The sequence below is a fragment of the Ostrinia furnacalis genome, unplaced genomic scaffold, assembly GCF_004193835.3.
Source record: "Ostrinia furnacalis isolate ACB-3 unplaced genomic scaffold, ASM419383v2 OfSCF2422, whole genome shotgun sequence".
Classification (NCBI taxonomy): Eukaryota; Metazoa; Arthropoda; class Insecta; order Lepidoptera; family Crambidae; genus Ostrinia; species Ostrinia furnacalis.
The window spans coordinates 1-22,553 of NW_021132661.1; positions in this window are offsets into that span (position 1 = coordinate 1).

Sequence of the window (22,553 nt, forward strand, 5' to 3'; positions counted from 1 at the left end):
TATTTGTCAATCTAACAAATAATTACATAGTTATGGTGCGTTGAAGTTGCGCACGACGTCACAACGTGCGGCATTTTTAAGCAAGCGTTGACGTCACGGGCCTCTTCTTATGAACTTTGGGGCGCTTTATCTCTTTAAATTTTCATTAGTTTGAAAAAGTGAAAAATACGTGTAGAGTATTTTTTGATAAGTTAACTGACGGACTAATTAAAACTCTTGCTTTTTGACCCAGGCAACATCCCCATTGAAGGGAACGTTCCTGAGTGACGCTGATCGCTCGGCGCCGACGCTTCATACATTTCTGCTGTCAGCGCTGACGGTCAGCGTGACTATAATACCAGCCTAAAGTACGTTACATATTTTATCTATGAGTGTAGCCCCACATACTCCACGCTGTCCCGCAGAATAGGTTTCTTAATGTAAAAAGTACAGTTATCGTCACCTAAAGTGCCAAAAGTTGACAACACAACTTTATTCCAATTGCAACAAAGAAAATGGGATACGTGTAACTAATACGGCTACTGAAACTATTTGCTTTTCAGCCGTACTGGCGATATTTCTGCGTCGGATCTTTATTAGAAGTGAAACAAAAGCCTTTGTGGCACTATTGACGAGCCTCTATTGTTGCTAATGATTAATGGACTTACCGGCCATTAGTGTGCAGCGAGCGTCAAAGCGTTTATGGTCTAGACATATCGGACAACTAGATAAATATCTTAAAACTAGCTTCTGCCTGCGTCTTCGTCTGCATGGAATAGCTACTTGATTTAGCGTGATAATATTAGCCTATAGTCTTTCTAGATGAATGAGCTATCTAACACTAAAAGAATTTTTCAAATCGAACTAGTAGTTCCTGAGATTAGCGCGTTCAAACAAACAAACTCAAAATGTGTTTACTTAAATATGCGCATGTACTGCCTTACTCACTTTGTTGCCTTTCAACGCTATTTTCTTCCGATATTGAATTCTAGTGTTTCAAAGATAAGTCTCCTGGAATGCATCTTGAGCATCATAAGCAAGCTTCAACTTTATACTTTCCCAGAATATGTCAACAACTAGGTAGCAGCTAGGTACTTTGTAGTTTTCCTACATTATCAGGCAGCAATATTGTACTTGTATTATGCGTATTTTTGTGAAAATTCAGTGTTACTTACTATCTGTGAAGAAAATAAACTTTTAACAATAGGCTATTGCGCAATTGATAACTTTAACAATGTTTATTTACATACCCGTAGTGTACAATCTCGTAAACAGACAGCATCAAACTGAATATTCAGTTTACACGAAAACTTAAATAGATATTACTTTATTAGTCGGTTCACGCGCAGTGAACTGTGAAAACTCAGTGCTGGCCATTGCGCCGGAGTCCGCCGGGACGAAGCTAATCTGAACTACCCCGGCCACAGCAAGGAAAGAACAATTAGCTCGTAACAATACAGTTTCAGTTTGCTAGACGTTGTACTTTCTCCATTTACTTTTCGAACTTACATTGTTATCTGGCTGAAGCATATTATGCTACCAGACACTCAACGTTCGTCCACACAAGAGTATAATTTAAGAAGTGATATTTATGAGCAACATTTGTAAGTCACCGTAAGATAGTAAAACCGTTTCATTACCTACAGTCTAACTTGTAAACTGTCGACAGATTGTGAACAGGAACATACTGCTTACAATTTAACGCATTATTTTTCAGTAGATTACAAGGGGCTTATGTATAAACTAAACTTTTCCTTTTCGTTCGTTTCAGCCGAAAGACGTCCACTGCTGGACAAAGGCCTCCCCCAAGGATTTCCACAAAGACCGGTCCTGCGCCGCTCGCATCCAGGCACCTCCCGCGACCCTCACCAGAAACTAAACTAAACTTTTCCTGTACCTATATGTAATATAAAAGCTGTATGTTCCATTCATTAAATAAATAAATAAATAAGTGAAGCGTCAAATTGTGTAATGGCATGCGTTGGAACGCACCTCGCGCGCTGATTGGTTGAACGGGCATTAGAACTAGTCTGTAAAATTATTTTTAAATTCCGTTTGAGTTCTCTGAAAATTCACGAAATCTTCAAGGCGTATCCCCGAGAGATCTAAGCTTGTTATAATAGATCAGGAGCTTTGTTTGTTATGTACAAGTGATTTATGGATTTATATCTTACTATTCTTATTCAATATTTTCTTATTTATCCCATCATCGTCTGTCTCAAAAGCATCTGGTGATATTGCCAACACATCTGGTGTTATTGTCATAAAAATAGTTTGATCAGATGTAAATTTTCATTGTGAGAAAATGGATAACACAGCTACTCGAATTCAAATAATGAAGCCCGTTTACATAGGTTTGTGGACAAAACCACAGACAGGCGTCACTGACACTACCTAAAGCCAAACATTATAATTAGCCTGATCCCCCTGGGCTGTGGTTTTATCTAAGCCATTAGAACTTATGCAGTCTCTTTGCAGGTCGTAAACACGCCCTGCCAACTGATATTACAAACTTTAGTAAGCCCCATGCCGCCGCACTCCCGACGGCAAATGAATACAATTGAAATGGCTATCCTAAGTTTTAAAAAGACGCGTTTTTGCGAACTCCTAAAGGTCTTTGGAGAAAAAATAATATGAAAACAATTAACAAAAAGACAGTGAAAATAATAATACAGACAGCAAGAAAGTTTATTTTAAATATTCAATTATCAATGACAGTCGGTCCCGTAGGAAAATTTTCTATTCATAAATCAGACGAAATCCAATACCTAAACTTTTCATATCACAGAGACAGGTTTATTGTAGGTTAAATTCAAAAAGCTTTGTTCTGTCTGAAATTGCCTGAATACAAATAAAAGATTGAATGTGCATGCACACACTGCCCAAAATAAATATAAATGAAAAATATTTTTTGAATCTACAATAGGACATACATATCGCAATGGGTTGAACTGTTGTTATTTATTTACAATCGTTTTAAAATGCATTGAAAATAAAAGTATTTTAAGACTTTAAAAAAACTACAATGTATATAAATAAATCTTTACGTAAAGCGAAATAAATTATGAGTCGTCTAAAGAGTTACTTATTTGTTCTGCAAGTCCATTACTGTACTTACTATGTTCTTTACTGTTTCAAATCTCAAAATAAAAGCAAATTTTTATGGAACTCTAAACAAGCCTACTCAGTTCAAAGGGCATTAAATACTCATTTTACGTTTCGCACTAAAATTTGATTTGATTCAATATAAACTAAGTTATACGACGTCGTACCCTTTATTGGTTTAGAGCAAACCTCGTTACCTGCGGATGGCAAAGGATGGCTAAAACGCTCACTAACATCGCTGGATACTATTTCGACTTTTATGAATAATCTCGTTGAGTGTTATCCAATTTATCGCAAAATATAAAGCGAAGTATATGAAAAGTTAATCTGATACCGAAAATAAAATGTTTATTCGATATTCCTGCCTTTGAACGTATGAAATGCCAAATTGATTCCCTTTCAGATTATAACGTGGTTATTTGAGAGCATGAAAGTGCCTCGTCAAAGCCACCGAACGCACTAAAAATATAAGATTATTTTGTCATTCTCTTCATGGAACTTCACTCGCCAGCCGACGAAATAAAACCATTTGGTGTAGAACTGTAGACGTGTCCAAATTGAAACACGCCGTTCCACTATCGGATTACTTTATCCAGCTCCATCCATCAGTCTGAATCAGGCGATAGAGCAACAATGGAGGTTTAATTTGAATCTAGCATTTATTGATATAATTTGAGGTACTCGTAGATATTGGAAAATGTTTGCTTTGTTTTCACGCTTTGACAATGGCTGGCATTTACATTTTTAGATGGACTCTAGTCACCCATTATTTCTATTCATAATGTTTTTTTACAGGTGACTAGAAGGCAAATAATATCTACAGTTTTATTTTTAACACAAATTAATTAAGGTATTTCAACCAAACCCTCCAAAACTGAAACATTTGTTTCTTGAAACTTTATTAACCTTTGTGCGTTCCGAAAGCCCAAACTCCAATTCGAGAGTTCCAAGCTGTTCCGAAAATGGATCGCGAGCACAATAATTGTAATCATTCGTTGGAAAGAGTGCAAAACAATTTACTACGAGCACTCTCATCGAGTACTTAAAAACTCTTCGAATTTCGAACTCGACTTGAAGTTAACAATTTAATATTCCGTAAGAACGCGAAGGCTCTCGATAAGTTTCTCGGTACTTGATGATTGCCCTCCCGAGTGTAGCAGCGGAATGGCAAGCTGTACAATAGAGGAAAATTATGAGCTGCAAAAGTCCGTGGGGTACCTTTTTACTCCTAATAAGAATAAAATCACTCGACTGTCATTATTACTTCTGGTTGTTTAGACGTTTAGTAAAAGAAACTACGAATAATGTTAATGGTAAAATGAAACAATAACACAAAATTCGTTTAAACTGAATCATAAAGTCAGATGGGTGTAACCTAAGTTTGATTCGCTTTTTTAAAAGTATATCCCCCTAATTGTAAACTTTATAAAATACTTAACGAGTACACAAGAATGTACTTATCACATGATATCACAAAAATATTTTTTATAAAATATTTCTGGCAAAAGTACGCACTTTATATTTTTATTACTAGCGGCCGCCCGCGACTTCGTACGCGTGGATCCCGTTTTACCCCCTTCATCCATCTTACGCGGTTTAGATTTTTTCATACAAATGTTTTTTCCTGCTAACTCCCGTTCTCGTGGGAATTTTGCAATATCCTGTTGTAACTAAGCTTTAAGTTTACTAAGGTACTTGCATGACTTTCAAGCGTCTAACTTAAGCGGTTTAGATTTTTCATACAAAAGGATTTCCCCGCTAAATCCTGTTCCCGTGGGAATTCCTAAGTATACTATAACCTGCCCAGCAGTATGAAGAATAATTGTACCAAGTTTCGTTAAAATCCGTCGAGTAGTTTTTGTTTCTAAAGGAACAGACAGACAGACAGACAAAAATTTTACTGATTGCATTTTTGGCATCAGTATCGATCACTAATCACCCCCTGATAGTTATTTTGAAAATATATTTCATGTACATAATTGACCTCTCTACAGATTTATTATAAGTATTAGATTATTTTATCATGAAAATGTAACTCACGAAATTGCCTTTAAGCCTCTTATTTTCGAGATAAACATAATGAAAACAGCAATTTTTGAGCTAAGCTTCGTGGAAAGTTTATGTTTACAAAGAATAAAGTGTCAAGATTAATTTCTGACGTTTAAAACAGGAAATGCTTTTAGGAAAAATACTTAGTTAAATAAAATTTGGTTTTGAAGGCAACTAAAATTTTTGCTGTTGTTCAGTTTGATCTAGGTATTTGTTTTATTGACATTCGTTTAATTTAGTAGTTCTCCGCCAAAAACAAAGCTTGTAAAATGGGCATTGTGTAAGGTTTACAATGTGAATGCGAAAATAAAATGATCTAATCTTATTCCAACGAAAACTATTGATATCAATAAATTTTGAATGAAACAATAATAAGACTGTAGTGAAAATCTATAACCAAAATAAAAGTTTGGTGGGCCACATTTCTTTCTATGCAGACTCACCATAACACATAGGAAACAGCCATCATCTTCGCAATCTATGTAAGTACCGTCATAAAGAAATAAAACTCGCATTAAACGTTTTATCTTCAGGGGACATATAAAACCGTTTTATTAAAACCGATATACTAATTTATAGGTCTTTTAATTAGTTTTCGGAAGGGAAATATGACTTCTCAGTATGGGCAGTTTTCACATTGCCAGTGAAGTACCGTGGATTATACAATACAGTATCCTCCGTCTGTTGTCCATTAGTCTGTTCAAATTCAAGGGTATAAATAAATAAACGAGACTAACTAATTTTTTTCATAATAAGTCACTCGGGGCGAAAGCAACTATGAGGCTAATGTGCCTAATTATTCTTGATCTGATGGATTTTGAACAATCAGCTGTTGAATCATAGAGAAATTGTTTGTTTTTTATGCTTCAACATATGAATAGTCGCTTTCGCCCTGGGTGACCTTCTATTGAATTTGATAAATAAGTATACAAGGTTCAACTGAACACAAAACGCTGTTCTCAGTGCGACATATCGGCGCACGAACTTGAGCACGCATAACGTATTCCCTATCACAGTGTACCCGGAAAGTTCGCAGCGGCCGAAGTTGGAGCACTTCGCGGTTGATAACTCGCCAAGTGAACGAATCTAACTGCAGGGCAACTCTTCGGGAATTTCGTAAGCGAGTTTATAACATGCTTGTTTTACAATGTTTGTAAAACTTTGGGAACGTTAAATTAATAAATATTCCATTGCCCTCAGAATTTACATCTAATTAGTATTAAAACTTTTTGTTGATAAAACTGGATGTAAATATTTCAAGTTTTAACGTACTATGGCGCGCATTTATTGCCTCAGTTGGTTCTAAATTAATCAGTAATTCAGCTTCAGCATCAACCAACGATGAAGAATATTTTACGAAATAGTTAATTTGACTGCCAAATAGGTTCTATTCAGTATCTTTTATCTATTCTTATGAATTTACATGACACAAAAACGAGCAAAGCCCAAGAAACCTTTGATTAACGAACGAATAAAATACAATCCCTACAAATGGGAAATTGTATTGCTTACAATATTAGTCGCGTAGCCACTATAAGTCTCAAGACGACGGTGAAATAGGCCGAGAGTTAATATTGCCACAATATAACTCAGAAATAACACACATAAAATTGCTTTGCTACCAAAAGAAAATGGCGTAGGGAAAAATTGAAAATTAAATCCGTATCACGTCGAATGAATAATACGATTATGTGCGAGGACGGGAGAACTCGGGAATGGAGAGAGCGGGAGTTGATTTAGATGATTATTTTTCGTTGGAACAAACATTATTTCAAATTTCCAGGGAAAGTGGACCGCTTTTAATATTCGATTTTGTTGTTGTTACTATTATTTGCTAATTATCTACTTCGATTACCTTTGTTGAAAATATTGTCAAAGTTAAAAATTAAGAGCGTCAACCAACAAACTAGTAACTAATATGAGTGAGTTCTAATTTACACTTATAATAAAAAGGAAAGATTTGATTGTTTGTTTGTTGATATTGAATAGGCTCCGAACTAGACTCGATTTGAAAAATTCTTTCACCATCCTTCATAATTTCTGATGAACATACGCGGAACGAAGTTTTCCCGGTCAGAGCATCTTAAATAAGCAATGTGTTTACAATTAATGTGAGGAAGTAACTACCAAAATATTTTGAGACCTGTTGTGTGTATCATTCCGCAAGGTGCTAACTAATTACTAACCCCCCACTATGTTGTGAGTTTCAAAAATATTTACCCGAAAATTCTTGAAGTTCACATGGCAATTAACATCGGGGTAAATTATATTTTTCCCGTGCTCATTACCCTGACGCGGGTGAACCAATTAGCGCTAATGAGAGTGGCGCCGTCTCGCGCTTCCTTCACACTATTTGCGTGTTTTTAATTTGTGGCAAAGTGCAGGGGAGAGTCGATGACCCCGCGATCTGCAGCGCTGAAGAAAAGTGCGTTGCAAGTGGGCCAAGATGCTGGCTGGTTTTCATTTACCATGGTATACAGGTAGAATTCTCAATAATTCTCAGTCTAAAAGCAGTTTTGATCTAGGCTGAATTTACTTGATACTTACTGTCAATAAACGTATAAATTAACTAACTTTTTGGGAACCAAACGTACAGCCGCAGTTAACGTTCAGTATCATTGCTACCAGGTGAGGTCAATAGATTTGTTAAATGAAAATTGAAGTCAAATCATAAGATAGATAGATAGAGATAGATAGATAGATAGATATTTATTTTCATCACCATAACGTGTTTTAAGTCTCAGGATATCTTTACGTTATCCTAAAGGAAATACTCCTCTCAAGTTGAGTGGTATTTCATAAGTGTTTCAGAATCTGAACCAGTCTGGCTAATTCAGTCGCGTGCTTATTAAATCTGCAGCGACCCGAGAGCTGAGATTATGTTTTTATTTTTGCGCCTGCGCTCAAACTGCGATACGAACTTTCATTTCGAGTATCGTATTCGGTTAGTTTTGGTAGTTAAAATTTTCTATTAATAAGTACGCGGCAGGCAACGGTAGGTAAAAAAATTCACTCACGTCTTCAAAGCAAGTAAATAATTTAATTATCAAACTTAGAACTTGGTATACCTACGTGTCATGTATTATCACAATGATAAATAGAAGTCGAACGAATGAATCGAAGAAGTGCCTGTCAGACACAAGGAAACAAAAATAAAAATAAGTATTTTACTATAAATAGATAGTAATATAAAGGGCAAATTGAGTGACGAATATTGTGGTCGGTACATCTTTGCTTTTCCCACATTCAAAAAAATAAATAGATATTCCAAATGATAGGGTTTATTGTGTCTATTTTGAGCTTAAATACATATTTACATTACAAATAACGAATACCCTAAAAAGAATTGACATTTACATTTATTTGTCGTCTCTTTATTTGGAAACCTTCAAGATGCTATCTATTTATGACATCGTCGTCTATAAATCGACTAGCTGACCCGGCGAACTTTGTTCCGCCTTAATGGCAATAAATAAGCAGACTTTTTTTTTAATTTCGAACGGGATAAAAAGTATCCTATGTCCTTCTCCTGGCTCTAAACTACCTCCCTGACAATTTTCAGCTAAATCGGTTCAGCCGTTCTTGAGTTATAAGTGGAGTAACTAACACGACTTTCTTTTATATAGAATAGCTCAAATACTAAAAATACAATGCAAATAAAACATACCTTAACGCCCTGGTTTTTCTTGTGTTGGAAAATAACTGAAAAAGAAGTGAAAAAAGTAATGTATTTTTCTAATTAAATCCATTCTTACTCCCATAAAATGTATGACACTTGTGTCTGCTTTCTTCTTCTACTAATAGATAATTTTATTGGCTATCGCATGATATAAAATATTCGCCTATTAATGTTAAGCTACTCACGCTTTCACTTGTTTTTTAAAGAAGAGGTGTAAACTAAAAATTAAAAACTTATATCGATGTAATTTTTCGAGAATGGGTCAGGCCCCAAATTTGAAGTATTTTCATCGATAAAATTGTCCATAGATTACGCCCTTAAAGTTTGATCACTACATGCCCGGACACACTGTATACATATATAGATTTGATAAGATGACAATAGTCGAATAGCGGTACCTTTCATGTCATCGAGTTCCTTTCCCCGACCAACAATAGATTTATAGTAAACAATCTCTTATAGATGGGATTCTAGTTGGTATGAATCTTATTGTATATTGAAACACAAACAAAACTCTTCAGGATAACGAGGTTCCATTGCAGATATTTATTGGGAGATTTATGGGGATTCCCCATTATATGTATTGTGCTTCGAATCACATCCGTACATCCGCAGGAGAGAGGACAAAATAATACGGAATGATATTCTGTGCGAGTTCAGTTATTAATATAAGCGAGAGATATTCAAGGAAATATACCATAGTAATTTGTACGGTATTCAAGTTTCTATTCTGAAAATTTATCATAGTAATATTTTGTGTCCAAGTTTACCAAGAGCAAATTCGACAACATTACTCAAATACTATTAACACACACAAGAAACTATTTATTACAACAGGTGGTTATGTAGTGTTATTTGTACATTAAGCACTAGTCTTCCTAATAAATTATGTGAAGTGCTGTCTGTGGTATCTTTTGTACCAGAAACAGTCACTGTACTTTGTCATTACGAGCGCTGACACGTAACTCTGTGACATTTAATAATATTCATTCATTCAATATAATGTGCTAACCCAAGTCAACTCAACTCGCTAAGCTTTCCTATACCTATTTCCACTTTTATAGTACCTACAGATAGACAATACTCAACCAGGAACTAAATGCAGTAATTCTTGATTCATTTCTCATAAATATGCAGATTCTCTGTGGGTCACTTGCTGCAATCATGAATTTTTGTTACATTGCAATCCAATTATGTATTTATGGTGATAATATACAAAACAGTATTTTGAAAGTCAATTTGTAATGGTACAACTACCTATCATGAAGACATTTTGCAATATTTTATTGCTTTCTTGCGTTAAATCTTTACTTCTCTGTGCCATCGCGCATTATACGAGTAACCCCGTATGTTTTCAGACGTGAGTGAGCTCCAAATTAAGCTTCCAATTTAGGACTTCCGACTTAGGAATACCTTTTTTTGCTAACTGTACCTCGCAGGTGCGCAGCTCTAATATCTTGTTTTGTGCCGCTCATGAATATTCACACGCGGGTTTATCTACGGTCTTTCCTATGTACGGTCTGCAATAAAGGTCGTTCATTATAATCACCCCTTTGTCTCCAGAAATAGGGTTGAATTTTACTCAAAAACACTCGTTGAAGAACGTAGCTACGTGTATGGAAAGGAAAAATTGTATTAGCAACGATGTGATTATGCCGCGCAAATAAAAGCGTTAATGGCGCGAAAAAAGGCGAATGAAGTATGTGCGAGGTGTATTGTTTTAGCTGAATGTGTGTTTTGCTTTGAAAGAAAAAAGAGGGCTTTATTATTTCAGAACCTGTTTCCATATTAATAAGAATTTGTACAAAAAATCTACCAGCCTTGTGAATTATAAGGTTTGTTGGACTGCGGCTACATATCGCGTTTCACTTTTCATGATTGTTGTAATTTATTATTTTTTAGTAGTACGAGTACCTTACACGTAACTTCCGAATTTGTTAAGTAATTCCAAAAAAAGGTTACAGACTAGATCAGTTGAGTTTGCTCAAAGTAAAGCGCCAAATCAGAGCTAACTTGATTTGATTCCGCAATGCATATTTAATAAAATAAAATAAAATAAAATATACAGACGTAATGCAATAAACCAAAATTGTGTAATACAATATGTATGAGAGGCTGAAAATTGCAACTGCAAGTTTGGCCCCGAGACGCGTACGTGAACGCGAACATTTTTAACTAGAACTTAGCAACTTGCAAACATAAACAAAGTAGAAATTACATAACGGGGAAAGTTCGCGTCGAGAGGAAATATACCGCGCGAGTGAAAGCCGGCGTTTCGTCCACTTTGCTGACGAAATTTTACTGTACATTTTACAAAATCTCTGCATATTTCTAGATAAACGTTTGTTATATCTTAACAAATTCTGGGTTGCATGTCCTCGACTTCAGAATTGTTCGCGTACATGATGAGCATAATCATACAGTTTATTGGACACTAGCTTTCCGCCCGCGGCATCGCCCGCGTGGAATTTTGTTTGTCACAGAAAAACTTTATCGCGCGCGTCCCTGTTTCAAAAACCGGGATAAAAACTATCCTATGTCCTTTCCCGGGACTCAAACTATATCTATGCCAAATTTCATCAAAATCGGTTCAGTGGTTTAGGCGTGAAAGAGAGACGGACAGACAGACAGAGTTACTTTCGCATTTATTAGTATAGATTTAGACATTCATCGCTTAATTGTTTCGTAGAACTCACATAAATAGCTACTAAATTATGATCTTATCAGGTTTCCAATTAGTGCAAGACCATGAAAATATTGGAAATTCCGTCATTCCTTTCAAAAGTTAAATTGATCGCTAATGACCAGTCCTCAGATCATAGAAAGAGAATAGATATGAAGTCGCGCGTAACTACAACGAGAACCAGTGTCCCCACATTTCCCCCACCACAGCTCCCACACACACATTCAACTGTGTAAAAACAAAGCGACTGTGAGTCTACGACAACATGTGCAACCGGCTTAAAAGTGCTGTGATTGGCCAGAAGGCGTGCCTTATGGCCAATCAATGGCCGCGTTACGTGACGCACACTAAGTAAATGCTAGTGAGAGAACAAAGATAAAATGGAGTCGACAAGATATCGATACTTTAAATCGCTAGGGGCAAGGCTCGAAACTGGTTTCACAAAATGCTTATAAATGCAAATGCTTTAAAACCTTTTTATTATTATACGTTATTATTAACTACTATCACGCATTTACTTTTTAATTATGGCGATCTGCGTACCGCATAATTTTATCAAAATAATGCCTATATTAATCAATGGCTTTCAACTAGCTCTTATAGTAATTGCAGTTACTAATTACTTCTACTGTTATTTTTTTTTTGTAAAATCTTATAATCGCAAGTAACACATCATTTTTTTATTTAAAATTACAAAATAGAAAATTATAATTTACTTCTATTTATCGATAATAGGAAACCGCATTAGAACACGAGCACGGCACTATGTTACGACCGGCACATGCGGCCGTACTGTGTATTTTCACACGACAGTGGATATCGGAAGAAATTAAATACATTGCGCAGTAGTTGAGCATGACATAAAGTGGTTGCTAACTAAATCGTCAATGTACAAGTGTGTTAGAATTTTTATCACCACTGATTTCGATATCGCAGTAACTGTTACGGCACTGAATTCGTTCGTAAAAATGTTTAGTTTTTTTTATTTATAAGCAAAATACCAATGGATTTGCAATACTTACATGTAGTAAATGACTCCATTGTTCCTGTAGTTCTTCGTTTCACTTGTTTTATTGCACGTAACGACGCATTATCCAAAATATCGGAGAACATTTCCTTAGTACGACTGAATCGCGACTAACCTAGCTACGCGGCCGATGTTCGTTTCTGGGCATATCGCGGAGACACGCGCCACGCCCCCGTTTCACATCTATTCCCTTCTATGATCTGAGGACCAGTCAGACCTGAGAGGCCGTCTGCTAATGAACTAAGCGCCAACTTCGACTAAAGCGACTAATATTGCATTCTATTAAATTGATATGACTCGGAAACTTGGTCGAAAAGTATTTCATCTTAGTGATCAATTTTTTTTAAATGAAATAAAAATATTGAAAGATAAAACGATTAATCAACCCCGAGTGACCCAGAATCCTTATTAGCGCAAACATTTCATACTCTTTAATATATGGCGCCATTTACATTTCATATGAATACGAAAGTATTTCGTTTGGACGCGATGTGAGCTGGAGATAGCAGCGCGATGTCGCATTTTGTTTATTACTGTCCAGGGCCTTGGTTATCTCCGAAATGCCCCGTCTCACTCCCCCATACAACGCTGTAAATACAAACGAGCGAGAGAGCAGGGTGCATTAAATTTATTGGCGCCCAAGAGTACGTTTGTGCATTACTGTCTATTAGATTTGTGAATGCTTTTTGTGCTGCGAACTCCGAAATTCAGTTGCTGTTGAACGTGTTTGGTTGGAACATTGTGTCTCACAATGACTATTCTCATGTTAGTAGCATAACACAGATTACAGACATTCGTGGTGTAGACGTTTTACATCGTTAGACAAGTTTAGAGTTTATTTACTCAGAAGATTTACAAGATTTCTTAGTTTGTTTTGAAAACGTTGATTTGTCAAGTAATGAAAAGGGTGCAAGTTATTAGTACTGAAACTACCTAAGTACTTACATTATGTGCCTTTTAAATGTTTGAGCATTGATCTACTTATTCTGTTTTAAAAAAATCTAGTTATTTTCCAAAGATGTCTCCAATATAATTAAGTGCTGACCCACAAAATGGAGATTTCCATTTATCACTCCATTGCCGTTACTGGCAGGATATCCTTCAAACGCGGCCGGCAGTAAATCTGTCATTAATCTCTTAGTATTGGAATCTCGCCAGTCTTTATGTCTACCACAAAATTGCCACAAAAACAACCCGTAAATTAGGCATCTCTCCGGGAGAGAATCGGCAATCAGCTAGACGGAATGTTCCATTCTATGTCAGGATTATTATTCTAGACTAGACTATTCAGTTTATTTACTTCCGAAGGCTCATAAAACGTAAGCACTACGCAAGGTGTGCGAAATTTAGAACAAATTCATCATGCTATTCCACGAAGTTGAAATCTATTGGGAATTTTCAGTGGTACAGCAAGAAACCACTTCAGTTATTTCAAGTTTATTTCATCTTTTTGGGCTTACTGAAACCTAATATTATATTACTTCAATACTTTCAATAGTCGATTTTCTGTAAAAGGAGCTATTTACTGGAAGGCCTCATAAATTGGGGTCGCAGTTACCTACCTTACATTTTAACCTTTAACCGACGACGTGATTTTTTTGTCACGCCGTCTGCGACGTGCGGTCTGTGGGACCGCTATACTGTTTACTCAAAAAGTAATGTTTTTTTGTATAAAAGTATATTGGTTTTATATTTTTTGAGAACATTATAGTATTACAAATAAACATACGTATAATTTGCGAGGAATCAATGTATATTTTTTATTTAAATATGGCTTAAACTTTTTTGACCCTTAATTTCATTGAAATTACACTAGAGCTCAATAATACCTATACAGTGTGTCCGGGCATGTAGTGATCAAACTTTAAAGGCGTAATCTATGAACAATTTTATCGATGAAAATACTTCAAATTTGGGGCTTGACCCATTTCTCGAAAAATTACATCGATTTAAGTTTTTAATTTTTAGTTTACATCTCTTCTTTAAAAAACAAGTGAAAGCGTGGGTAGCTTAACATTAATAGGCAAATATTTTATATCATGCGATAGCCAATAAAATTATCTATTAGTAGAAGAAGAAACCAGACACAAATTTCATACATTTTATGGGAGTAAGAATGGATTGAATTAGAAAAATACATTACTTTTTCACTTCTTTTTCAGTTATTTTCCAACACAAGAAAAACCAGGTCGTTAAGGTATGTTTTATTTGCATTGTATTTTTAGTATTTGAGCTATTCTACAAAACGAATGTAAATTTATTAGTCTACGTCTATTAGTTTCGACGTAATTGTTGAACAAAGATACCCCTTCCCAGCGGTTTCCATAGCGCACGCGACATGCGAAAATGCACTGCCTGAAAGAATCACACAACCTATTCCGATTACTATGGAAACCGCTGGGAAGGGGTATCTTTGTTCAACAATTACGTCGAAACTAATAGACGTAGACTAATAAATTTACATTCGTTTTGTAGAATAGCTCAAATACTAAAAATACAATGCAAATAAAACATACCTTAACGACCTGGTTTTTCTTGTGTTGGAAAATAACTGAAAAAGAAGTGAAAAAAGTAATGTATTTTTCTAATTCAATCCATTCTTACTCCCATAAAATGTATGAAATTTGTGTCTGTTTTTTCTTCTACTAATCGATAATTTTATTGGCTATCGCACGATATAAAACTTTTGCCTATTAATGTTAAACTACCCTCGCTTTCACTTGTTTTTTAAAGAAGAGGTGTAAACTAAAAATTAAAAACTTAAATCGATGTAATTTTTCGAGAAATGGGTCAGGCCCCAAATTTGAAGTATTTTTATCGATAAAATTGTCCCTAGATTTTGCCCTTAAAGTTTGATCACTACAAGCCCGGACACACTGTATAACTTGTAAATTTTAATCAAAGCAAGAAAAACTATACTCCTTCCTAAATATAGTGAACATAATGAATAAAATAAAAATAAATGACACGTAAATTACATGCACAAAAAAAATTGACGTTAAACATCAGGCAAAATCAGGACATTTTTTTTACCACATGACAAGCATTTTCGGAATGCATAGGTAGCACCTGTAAGATAATTTCGTTTTCAATTTAGGTGGACTAAAATGTACGTCTTTTTTGCAGCTGGTGCAATGACATCAGGCTGATTTGGCATGTCAGAGCCTAGAATACATGTCACTGTTTGCTTTACCACCCGTTTCGCGGTATTTTTTTACAGACTACCATCTTTTACATAATATTATGTTCAAATATCAATATATCATTAGGAAATGTCTTTTCCTAGGTTGTGGTGCCCCAGGATCCATCATTTTTACGAAAAATTAGTCGTCTAAAACAAAAACGCCAATTTCAGTATGGTACAAAAATGTCACGTAGTCTGCGACGTGCGGTCCCACAGACCGCTGTTGAACTTTAAATCGAAATATCTTATTAAAACTGCCCTCGTCGATGTAACCACTACCTGTAATGGCGTTTGGGCAACTAAACTCGAAGGTACTGAGACGCTCGGAACACGGGAGTAAGTAGAACATTGCAATCCAGAAATTTCAAAAACCGGAGCGGTCTGTGAGACCGCACCTCGTCGGTTAAAGGTTAATAGCTTTTTAGATAAAAAAAATATTTTCTTGTCAAATGTGTCAGTAGGGAGTCGCAAAATATTTTTCACGCCCACGACCTCCTGCCATGAGATAAAAATTAAAACTGCTTTAAAAAATAAGCTCATTCATTCACTTCCCGGACATGGCGTCTGTGGCCCGGACGGACCGGACGCGACAGAGATATATGGGGGTAGGGGAATAAAGGAAGGCAAAAGAGCCGGTGGAGAGCGGATTTGGCAGACAGTTGTTTAGTTTCTTTGCTTTTAACTCGATTACAAAGGGTCGGCGCTTTGTGGGGTAATTTTAATAGACCTGTCCGACTTGACTGGGATTTTGAGGCTTAGGGCAGTTTTGGAAAACTAATTGTTTCTCTCAGAGCTTTTTCTGTAGGCATTTACTAACGTCCACGTGTAGAAACAATGGTTCGATAAATTCAACTAACATTTTACTCTGTTTTTTTGTTCAAACAGTTCTAGATAATGGAATAATCCACGCGCCTGAAGTATCTGGAGCGGACGTTCTAACGCTGTTCATAATTTTTCCAATGTTATCGAATATCGATGTAGGATATGGGCCAAATGTCGATACATCAATTATTACAGCTCTAGGAATGACTGCTATAAGCGCAGTACCTCCATACCCCGGCGTCAGTTGAGTGACAGCGGGAGTGACCGCCCGCCGACAGGACCCTCGTCATCAACGGGTCAGGCTGATGAATTGACGCTGAACACCTTAACAGATTTGGGGAACCCAACCTGGATAGCATACGAGCATAGTGATGTACCTATGCTACGTACTTTGTGAATAGCGCTGCGATTAGAACGGATACTTTTTTTGGATACGGGACTATTTCCACTTCTCTTTGCCACCGCTGCAACTGCTGTGTAGCCAGGATCTACAGCTTGATCGCCAATAAAAACCCAACCAATGAAGGTCGAGTTTGTCCCGGGGGAAATACTTTTTTAGGATGCTTAAGATGGTCAAAAAGTTAAGCCCCTATCCATAGATCCTGTTCTTCCTGTTGTTCGATTCTCAAATCAAATTAAAAAAACTTTCTTTTGAATGTTTTAATCTGGAATTAACCTCATCGCTAAACGGTTATGATTCCATGCTTCGAAATGCGGGTTAATCCGTCGTGTCAGTCCGATTAAACCATGACAGATTGAGATAACTCATCATCACATCGAAGCTGAAACAATGATAACATTGTTTATGTCAGTATACTAACTCATACACACTCACACGCAACTTATTTGATCAGCCCCTTTTATACTATACTGTACTATACTATACTATACTATATTATTTTCTGTGTAATTTGAATAAGTAAAATTTTGAAATCACTTGCAAAACCAGGTACCTATTCTATAGCGGTCTTAAATTTTTGTTCTATATCAAACACATTTGTAAAAAGTCGGATATACAGGTACTTGTGACTTCCGCTAAGAGTATTACAAGCCTCACTCTTAGGCTGGGTTGCACCATCTTACTTTAACTTTGACAAACGTCAAAATTATGTCAAACTCCATACAAAAAACACCGGTTATCATCAAATTTACGGTCTTAGTTAGGTGGTGCAACTCAGCCTTATTGTAGCCATTGAGCTGTTTTTCAGAAGTTTCAATAATTTTCTGAAAGACAGAATAGTCAATCGCTAATCGCTGATTTTCACAAGTTTGATTGATCACAAGTTAGTGGAATAGTACCTCCATAACCCCTCGTCGAGTGAGCTCAGTTGAGTGACACCGTGAGCGATGGCGTCCCGAGTCCCGACGCGGACGGCACCCTCGTCATCAACGCCTCGCGGCGCAGACTGATAAATTGAGGATACCTTGAATAGTTTCATTGGAGTATTGATGTAAATTTTGCATACCTACGAGTTTAGGTACCTATGTAATTATTTTTTTCATGTGTTTGAGTCTGGTGATGTGCATCTCCATTTTCGTCCTTTTGTTCAACATTATTACAATAAACAAGATAGATCTACTTATTTCGCATTTCAGATCATTTTAATGACAAATTATTCAGTTCCTCTGTTATGGTAGGTACCTATTTGTTTTTCTTAAGCAAGAATTTTCTTAGTGGGATCTGCTAATTAATTTTCTTTCTAAAAATTGTTTAAAACCCAATACCTACCACCTCTCCGCTATTTCAAACCGGTAAGCAGACGGGTTCTCAAGTTGATCCGTCTGATGTAGAGGCGAGGCGACTGACGGGACTGACGGCGACTGACGGCGGCTGCAGACAGCTACCCTCGTCATTAACGCTGGGGCTCCTCTGATGTATTGATCCGACGCTTCCAATGGGCTAATTGGCAGCTGATATTGGACGCTTGATCCTGCAAAATTTAAAGTACGATCAAAGGAATGTAAAATACACTCATAGTCACAGGTGCCTGTCTTCCCAATCATTAATTCATGTACAGCCCCGACTGTTGGTTAGTAATAAGCGGGTTGATAATACTTGATAGGTTTAATGAAAGATAAGTAATTGAATAAAAAATCCTGTCAATATTTTATACTCGACTAGCGGCCGCCCGCGACTTCGTACGCGTGGATCCCGTTTTACCTCCTTAGGGATGGAGTTTCGTAAAATCCTTTCTTAGCGGATGCCTACGTCATAACATCTACCTGCATGCCTTTCAGCCCGATCCGTCCAGTGGTTTGGGCTGTGCGTTGATAGATCACTATGTCAGTCAGTCAGTCACCTTTGTGTTATCCATATAGATATTTCGATTTAGATTGAACAAACGAAGTAGCAGGCATGCAGGCATCTTGGAGTTAATCATACAGGTCAGATGTGACGCGTTTCCACGTGAAATAGCTGTTATAATGAGTTTATCGAGGAAACGCTCGCGATCTGAAAACGATGATAATCTTCTTTGTAGATTTCCTTACAGTGACATGTTGGGTCCAAGTTATTATAATTATGTATTATTTAGGTGTGAATTGGGACATTATTATCGAAGTTAGTTAACGTTTGAGATCCCCTCGGAAAGATTTTTGGAGATGTTATATTTCCGTCATTCATTGTATGAGTGTGAGTAGTATGGGCCAGACGCATTTTCTGGAAATACTCTTCCCATATTTTTATCCTAAGAAGCTGATATGAAGAGTAGTTACCTATTCAACCCGATTCTCCTGTCACTTGCGGCACCGGGCGTCCCTTGAATTCGCGCGGGCCAGCGCTCAAAGGCGCGGGATCATTAGGAGCATGTTCCCGAGGGCAGCGAGAGTTCCCCCGGGTTGCAACGTTGCCGTGTGTCGGGAAGCTTTTTACGCCTCGTATTTTGAGATCAGTAATTTTAATGATATCCTTAAGAAAAGGAATAGACATCTGGAGTGGTGGTGACTGTTTGTTTTGAAAAAAACAAACAATTATTATAGACTGAAGCCATGAATTGACAAGTGTGGATCAACATTGTTGAGTTTCCCCAAACTTACCCTCTTCCATAATAAAGGGTAATCTATACCTACTTATAATAAATCTGTAGAGAGGTCAATTCTGTACATGAAATATATTTTCAAAATAACTATCAGGGGGTGATATTAGTGATCGATACTGATACCAAAAATGCAATCAGTAAAATTTTTGTCTGTCTGTCTGTCCGTCTGTATGTTCCTTATAGAAACAAAAACTACTCGACGGATTTTAACGAAACTTGGTACAATTATTCTTCATACTCCTGGGCAGGTTATAGTATACTTAGAAATTCCCACGGGAACAGGAATTAGCGGGAAAATCCTTTTGTATGAAAAATCTAAACCGCTTAAGTTAGACGCTTGAAAGGCATGTAGGTACCTTAGTAAACTTAAAGCTTAATTACAATAAGTAATTCCCGAAATTCCCACGGGAACAGGAATTAGCGGGAAAATCCTTTTGTATGAAAAATCTAAACCGCTTAAGGCCCAGTTTTTTGATTCATAGTTTATTTTATTTATTTNGTTAAAATAACAAATTGTTAAATTTTGTTACTAATGGTTAAATATTAACAAAATGTTAACTAATAGTTAAAAAATGTACTAAAAGTCAAGCTAACCATTGTTCGAAAAACATTTTTTTCTGATATTTAACCACTTGTCATTTGACATCTGTCAAATTTGACTATTGGTTATTTTAACTACGAATCAAAAAACCGGGCCTAAGTTAGACGCTTAAAAGGCATGTAGGTACCTTAGTAAACTAAACTTAAAGCTTAATTACAATAAGTAATTCCCGAAATTCCCACGGGAACGGGAATTAGGGGGAAAATCCTTTTGTATGAAAAATCTAAACCGCTTAAGTCAGACGCTTGAAATTTGGTATGTAGGTACCTTACTAAACTTAAAGCGTAAACTTAAACAAAAAGTTACAACAGGATATTGCAAAATTCCCACGGGAACGGGAGTTAGCGGGAAAAAACATTTGTATGAAAAAGTCTAAACCGCGTAAGATACCTAGATGAAGGAGGTAAAACGGGATCCACGCGTACGAAGTCGCGGGCGGCCGCTAGTGAGCAAATAAAAAAGCAAACTATGAATATTAACTAATCGTAAAGTGTGGATTGAAAAATGACTGGTGCCAGAATTTTTGAGTCTTAATATTATTCATAACCTTAACAAACAAAGGCCATTAAATCCTATGGAACTTCAAACTAGCCTTTATTCAGTGCTGTATTTTTTAATTACTCGACCTGCTAAACAGTCAAAGCCGGCGATGACGTCCGAAAATTTGAAATTCCGCAATAATCCCGGAGAAGTTTCTTTAATTTACATAATTCGGTCCCGGCGGGCCCGCACTCGGGGCAAAGGAGGCGCGCACAGTGGGACCACTCCTTATGAAGCTTTTTTTAAGTGCTGAGAGACTAGATACAATAGAAAATCTATTCTTTTCGATTCTCCATCCCATTCTTTATCTTGAGAATGTTTTTTAAGGAATTTATCCTGTACTCTCCAATCGCTTCCACCAACCACTATAAAAGTGTCTTCTGTATGCGTGCTCAATCATAGACGTGTGTCGAGAATTGTTATGACTTGTCACCTTGTGATTGTATTTGTTATTGTGATTACATTTACTAAAACTAGCTGGCCAGGTGAAAATCAATAATCATGGTACGATAAATTACACTGTTGTTTAAACTAGTACTAGGGCTAAACTGTTAGAAGCTATACATAGATAGACTTTACTAGCGAGCATGAGCCTACTGGTTCTATCTCCAATAAGCAGCCCCGGTCACTACGCCGTTTGCCGGCTGACAGCCCTACGGTAATGAAATGAATTTTGTAGCGCAGGGCTCGCTTGATGGACCGATGGAGTTTCTTGATTGTTTTGAACGCGGACTTAACGCATTTATGGGTATGAAGGGTTTTAATGAATGGCGATCGATTAAATAACGTATTTGCCATTTTGAATTATTAATCTTTTGTTGGTGTTATTGATTAAAAATCGTAAATATGGTGACTTTAATAATATGTTTCTGTTTGCTTTACCTTCAGAATTCAAAGTACCATGGCTGTGACCATGGTTTGAAAATGTATGAGTACAAAACCTCGTGGGAGGTCGCCATCTATTTAATACCGTCTATTTTTTTTCCTTTAAAATAACAGTGTCAAGAAAATAAATTTAAGTCACCTTTTCTCGGAACAGGCTTAGTAAAAGTTGAATTGTTTATTTGGTCACAAAACTTCGTTAAACAAAAAGCAAAGTTGTCTTTCACAATTGGGTGGCACCCCAACTCCTCAAATGTGCATTTGTGAACTTAAATAAACACTTTAATGCTACGTTACTTCGCGACTCTGCTGTTTACATTTTCCGATGGTCCATTAAAAGTTAGCACCCCACTTTGATTTCGCCCAAATCCTCTGACCTCCCAAACAGGTGATTTGGCGCAGTCTCCCCTCAAAGCCTTTTAGCCCCCCAAATTACGCGCCCTAATGAAGTGGTGAGTGACAAAAATTTATGCCGAAAGTTAAACGGTGTGACTCTTGCTTCAGTTACCCTAAATAGCAGCATTCTAAGTAAATTTGTTCTAAAACAGTTCAGGGCTTAGGTTGAGTTGCACCAACTTATTTTAACGGTAATGTTAACAATAACCGGTGTTTTTGTATGGAGTTTGGCAGATTTTTGACGTTTGTCAAAGTTAAACAAAGATGGTGCAACTCAGCCTTAGAAGTTTTATTATTCCACAGTTCATAATTGGGATTTAGAATAACTAAACTCATTGGTGCTGATAACAGATGTATTTAGTACCTACTTAGAATAGGATAAGGCAAACACAAACAGAATCAGAAATTAGATTTCAATTTACCAAGTGTTGATATGGATAATCGAATATAGCTCCAACGATAACCGAACTGAAATGACAGTGTTGATTATTCTAAGCACATTATTTATCCTTGGGTAGCAGTTATTATTTAGTATACGTGCGTCATGTAGAATAACGTTTTTTGTAGA